Source organism: Berghia stephanieae, chromosome 9 (genome assembly GCF_034508935.2).
Source record: "Berghia stephanieae isolate SIO BIC M18660-M18661 chromosome 9, UCSD_Bste_1.3, whole genome shotgun sequence".
Taxonomy (NCBI): domain Eukaryota; kingdom Metazoa; phylum Mollusca; class Gastropoda; order Nudibranchia; family Aeolidiidae; genus Berghia; species Berghia stephanieae.
The window spans coordinates 37,803,097-37,809,769 of NC_088368.1; positions in this window are offsets into that span (position 1 = coordinate 37,803,097).

Consider the following 6,673-nt stretch of genomic DNA (forward strand, 5'->3'; position numbering starts at 1 on the left):
TAGACAATGCTGTTGAAAGTTTGAAGAAGGTGTGCTGTCAACCAGAAAAGAAAACCACGACCGCACCATCATCTCATCTCATGTAGTTCCATATCTGAAGCAGACGTCGGAGGTCATCTTCCGCCAAGCTGATCTATCTCTTGCCAATTCTATTAAAGCAGCGCCACCTTTCTCAGCTTCATCTGTCCAAGTTCTTATCCCTTTCAAATACGTTATTCTTTGTCTTCCTCTTATTCTTTTTCCATTCATCTTTCCAGTCAAGGCGAGTATTTCCAAACCAGGGTGGCGGATAATGTGTCCTAAAAATTCCATTTGGCGTTTGATGATTTTTGTTATCAGTGATCTTTTTCTGTTTGCCATTTCTAAAATTTCTTCATTTCTTTTCCTTTCCATCCATGACACCCTCATCATTCTTCTGTAAAACCACATTTCCACTGCCTCCAGTCTTTTAACCATGGTCTTGTTTATGGTCCAGCTCTCACAACCATATAGCAGCACAGACAGTACATAGCAATCCAGGACTTTGATTTTTGTTTTCATGCTAATATTCCTGTTTTTCATAATTGTATGCAGCTGGTTGAATGCATTCTTCGCCATACCTATTCTTTTCTTTATTTCACAATCTGATTTTCCATTGGATGTTACATTGAAGCCTAAATATTTGAAACATTCAACTTGTTGTATTGTTTGTCCTCTGCTTGTTATTACACAGGCTGGTGGGTTATTATTTTTAGATACCGTCATACATTCTGTTTTAGATATATTCAGTTCCAGTCCCATATTTTCACTACTCCTGACTACAACATCCAGTAATTCTTGTAGTTCATGTTCAGATTCTGCCAGTAGAACCGTATCATCTGCATACCTCAGATTTGTTACATTCTTTCCTCCAATACACACCCCCTTCTTATGTTCGATATCTCTTAATATCATTTCACTATAGAGGTTGAATAAATCTGGAGACAAAACACACCCCTGCCTAACTCCTCTTCTAATAGGTGTAAAACTGCTTAGTTCATTGTCAACACGCATTGCTGCTTCTTGTTCCCAGTACAAATTCCGTAATATTCTTAAATCTTTACCATCAATGTCCAAGGATGATAGAATTTTGAATAGTTTTTCGTGTTGTACTTTATCAAAGGCTTTTGAATAGTCGATGAAACACATATACAGATCTTTATTTACTTCAATACATCTTTCCATCAGCATTGATAATGTGAATATTCCATTTCTGGTACCCTTGTCCTCAACAAAACCAAATTGCATCTCCCCAATTTCAGGTCGTATTTTATTTCTTATTCTTAGTAAAATTATCTTCAAAAGAATTTTTGTGAGGTGGCTCATTAGGCTAATAGTTCTGTGTTGTTCACAATCAACTGCCCTGGCTTTTTTGGTAGTGCTATAAAAATGGATCGTTTCATATCAGTTGGCATTTTTCCTGTGTCATACACTTGATTTAAAAGGTTTGTGATGAATTCAATCCCCATTCACCCAGGCCAGTCAAGGCTTCAATTGTTATGGCATCAGGTCCTGCAGCTTTTCCATTTTTCATGCTTTTCATGACGTTCCTAACTTCATCTTTCATTATAGAAGGCCCTTCCAGTTCTTTTATCATAGGCATTTCTCCTCGATTATCAAAAAAAAGTTCTTCAATATATTCTGACCATCTGTTTAGAATGCAGTCTTTGTCCATGATGGTGTTTCCACGCTTGTCTTTGATGCATCCACTTTTAGCACCTGATTTAGTTTTGTTTGTCACTTCTTTGATTTTCTGATGGAAGAATTTGCCATTTTTTTTCTTTGCAGGACATTATATAGTGACATTGTTCATTTATCCAGTCTTCTTTAGCTTCGTTGCATTTTCTTTTTATCTGCCTGTTCAGAGTCTTGTATTTTTCTTCCTGATTTTTGGCCTTTCTTCTCTCATTCATTAATTCTAATATCTCTGGAGTAATCCATTTCTTCTTCTGCAACTTAAGTGTGGTTGGAACATTTTCTTCTAATGATGCAGCAACACTGTCTTTAAACTGCTCATATTTCTCTTCTATATCTGTTAGTTCTCCAAGCACTTCAAACTTGTTTCTTACTGATAGTTCAAATTTTTCTTGTATCTTCTGTTCCTCCCGGAGAATGTCTAGTTGGTATTTAGGTTTAGCCTTTGCTCTTTTGCAGATTTTCAATTTAACTCGTATGGGGCATAGCACAGGTATATGATCGCTGTTACAGTCAGCCCCCGGCATAGATTTGGCATACAAAACCGAGTTTCGGAAACGTTTGCTGATGAGTATGTAATCTATTTGGTTTCTCACTCCATCTCCAGGACTTTTCCATGTCCACTTCCTTCTATTGTGGTTTGTTGACCAAGTATTTGTGATTGTCAGATCATGTTGACGGCACCATTGAATAAGACGATCACCTCTGTCATTTTTGTCTCCCAGACCATGTGGGCCCACAATATCTTCTATTCTTTCTCGGCCCACCTTGGCATTAAAATCGCCCATGATGAGTTTTATGTCTGAAGACTTAAACTGATGCATTGCTTTATCTATTTGTTGATAGAAATTTTCCACTTCTTCATCATCGTGACTGGTGGTTGGGGCGTATATTTGTAAAATATCAAAATCAAAAGGTTTTGCTTGTAGTTTGATTGCCATTACTCTGTCTGATATGGGCCAGAATCCTTTGACTGCTCGCGCCGTTTTATTATCTAGTATAATTCCAACTCCCCTTTGGTGTTCTCCTCCTCCTGAGTATATAATTTTACAGTCATCATAATTAAGTTCTCCTGCTCCTTTCCATCTAACTTCTGATAATCCTAAAACATTGATATTCAATCTCTTCATTTCCATAACTACATTTGCTAATTTTCCTTTCTGGTACAGACTTCTTATATTCCATGTTGCTGTTCGTAATGTTTGGTGGTGCACAGTAGCTGGATGACGGTCGAGAGTCACCTGTTCACCTGCATGACTATCTCTACCGGACGAGGCTGTAATCGAGTTGCTCGAAAAACATCCATTGACGTCGTTGACTAGATTCGCTTGGACGGACATCATGACGATCTTGGGATGATACGTCAGTGGTTTCCCGTTGCCTTCTGACGGATTTTTATCTGGTTTACTCCATAGCCTTTTGACCTCCCGGTCATAACCCACAAGGCAGTGGGAGCATTTGGCAGGTTTTAAGGCGCCTCCCATTCACCTTGATAGTCCCTTCATAGAGTATATGAGGCATTTTGTATGTGTAGCTGTGCTGCCAGACTACCCAACCTCACTCTCCACGACTATCGCCAGTTGGTCCGCGGCTTTACAGCTAACCTATAGATCAGGATCTGTAGGCCGTTCCACGATCCGCCACCTGTGGACGCGCTGGGTTGGGGATGGTCGCCCCAGCTGTACCCAAGATGTTGCCAGAATTACTTGCAGGGTGATTTGGAGCCAATTTTTTTTCCAAGGATCGATATAGCAATGTCAAAAATCGTCAAGAGTTCCTGATCCAAACAACCAAAGAACTCTTTGAGTAAGTCAAACGAAAGGCAGCAAACAGGACACTGAACCTGACATATAGACAAAACATAGACAATGCTGTTGAACGTTTGAAGAAGGTGTGCTGTCAACCAGAAAAGAAAACCACGACCGCACCATCAAAGAACAAAAAAGGGAACACTCGCCACCCTAAAACATACAAAACAGAAAAAGATATAGTATCTGACCATCATACAAAGGCAGGAAGATAAGAACACAATGTTCAAAGTGTTATAAACATGTCTGCAAAGAATATTTGTGTATTTTGTGTGAGAAATGCCTTCAAGAGTGATAGTGAAAGTTATTTCCGTAACGCAGGTTAATGTCAAAGTTGTATTTTTACTCAAAATCTTTTGAAACTGATGTATTTTCCATTTGGAATAATATATTTTTCATTTTAAATATAATGCATTTTCATAACTAAATGTATTTTAAGTATATCTCATCAATCTGTTTGTACAGCTGTTACAGTTATGCATCCCTCATTTTTTCTATGTTAAAGTGTTAAAATATGGGTGCATTGCACCCAGCCAGTTTTTTCCTCTTATTTTGTTACCGGGTGCATTGCACCCAGCCGGGGTTGACCATGGTCAAAATTTTGTCCTTGAATGAAATTTTAAGTTCTTTGAAAATAATTCTTATAATTTGCATATGTATTTATAACCACTATGGAAACGCTCATTCTGAATTTTAAGGAAAAAAATTGATTCTGGGCTAAAATATCTACATTTGTTTGGTCGCTCCGGGTGCATTCATTGCACCCAGCCGTTCGGAATAGGGTTAATATTGCAGGAACACATTGTCTACCCCTGCCTCTATAAAAGTAGGATAGAAGACACAGCAAATGACCTGCCCTCCACAGATTGACCTCCAATCGTCCATTGGAGGTCAGTCTGATACGTACATTTTATCTTTACAAGAATACTAGTTGGGTACAGCTATGCAACCTAGTCGTATGGCGCTCTCCTTTGGATCGGAAGGTCCATCACCCTCTCTGAGCCGCGTATAGTTCAGTTTTTGAAAAAGGCTCTTTACTCATATTTTATCATTGTATTCAGGTGTAAAATTGAATTTCTGGTCGTTAACAACGTTGTCTCTGGCCAATAAAATTAGTAATATCGCCTAAGCATAATGTTAAGGGTTGCTGTTTGCGATGAACCCCTTGTAAATATATGTTTTGCTTTTTTTAAAAATATACTGATAGAGGATTTATTTGTAGCCTAAATGTTCGTTGTTTGCATCATACTTGAAGGACATGCCAAGTGTCAAAGGTTGTGATTCTTAGACCACTCTTTGAACATTTTTGTATGACTAGTAAAAAGCCCGCAATTTCGCGGGGAAAGAACTATTTTCATTCGATATTGCCATTTTCTTGATTAGCTTGATTACGATTAGATGGACATTTTAATCGATGTGCTTGTCGTCGGCATGATTTTAGTTTATCAGTCAGTAGATATCAATATCAATAAGTCGCAAGTCTTTACCACGCTTTACTTGGGAGTGCTTTGCACTACCTTCAATACTTTACAAATTAAAATGGCGGCCGAGAATCAAAACAATGGTCAAATTAGGAAATTTTAAACTTTCACAAATCTATCAAGGTTTGTTCTAGAGTTTTTAAAACGCTTTTTTATGATGACAAATTGAATAAATAAACGTTTGACAAAAGATCAACGGTGAAAATACAAATTGAATGAATACTGGGGATGTAGGAGCTTTCGGAATGTCTCCCCTTTACTTATGTGAGGTCAAATGAAAATCTGAAGCGGACGCAAAAAAATATCAAGTCCCCGAATCTGTCTAATTTTGGTTTGTTCGGGCTAGAAGCTAGACAGAACCAATTGACAGTTTGCCGAAACGTTTAACTAAATATTTCCCAGGGCAATAATTATCACACCGATGGCATAAAAACGACAGTAATATTAGTTGATTTTGTTAATCGGTGAAACTTGTTTAAAATTTCTGTAAATCCGAATACCGTCATGTGATCAAGTGAATTATATCACTATGAATGCCCCGATTTGCTGAACAATGCCAATTTGACAGTTCATAGCAAACACCCCCCCCCCCCCCCTTGCTCAGGAATTTCTCTACTTGATGGACACCCTCCCCCCCCCCCCCCTTTTTTTTTCTGCCACGCAACCACATTCCAAAACACACACACACACACACACATGTATACCACACACACACACATATATATAAAGATAAACGCAATGAGACCACACTACTACATAACAACACTGATCACCGCTAAATCAACACAAAGGAAGTAAGGACTCTACTGGACAGATAGAGTTGAGGGTGTGGCCATGAGATGTTAGTGTCTTCGGTAAATTTTTTTGATATCTGTTTGACTTAACGAACTTTCAAACTGACTTTAAAATATAAAAGGAAATCAAGTTATCTGTTTATCTGTAAAAAATACATTTCTATTTTTCAAATCTTTCAGTAGAGTTGTGCGTCGTATCAATTTTTTTATTGACTCAAGTAAGCACAATGTTCTCCACAAGGCTATATTTTTTTAAAGAAAGGATATGCTATAGTGAATGACATAATCAGTCGGATGGTGAAAAGGTTTCGAGATATCGCCACGTTTAGTTTTTAGAAGATTAAAAATGTGTTCTTGTCATAAATGATTAAATCAACCCTTTTTGTACATCTTCGGGAAATATCAAAGCTTAATTTCACTTCTTTTACAGCGAGTCAAGTTGAAAAAGTATGAAATTTGAGAAAAGTTACTGGATACCTTTCCCATATATCTGACCATAACTTCATGAAAATTCACCCGATTTACTTCAAATAAAGATTAAAATGTTCTGGGGAGCATATTCTTTCAGAAAATGAAAAATATGCAAATCCAAAATTTTCACCTTCCGACTGATTATGTCATGCACTGACACATATAGACATAACTGATGATAACTTGACGTTGAAATAACTTGTCCGATGTTCTTTGTCTAAAGTGTGGGGTTGGATGAAATCTTTCAAATAATATACGATTCTTTCATTGCTTTGTATATTTACAAAACGAATTATTTGTATCGTGCCCAATAACACAACGAGCTTGCGAGTATGTGTTATTGCAAGATAAAAATATAACGAGTTCGAAGATTCACCGCGTTATGTGGTCCGAAGCAAGCCACATC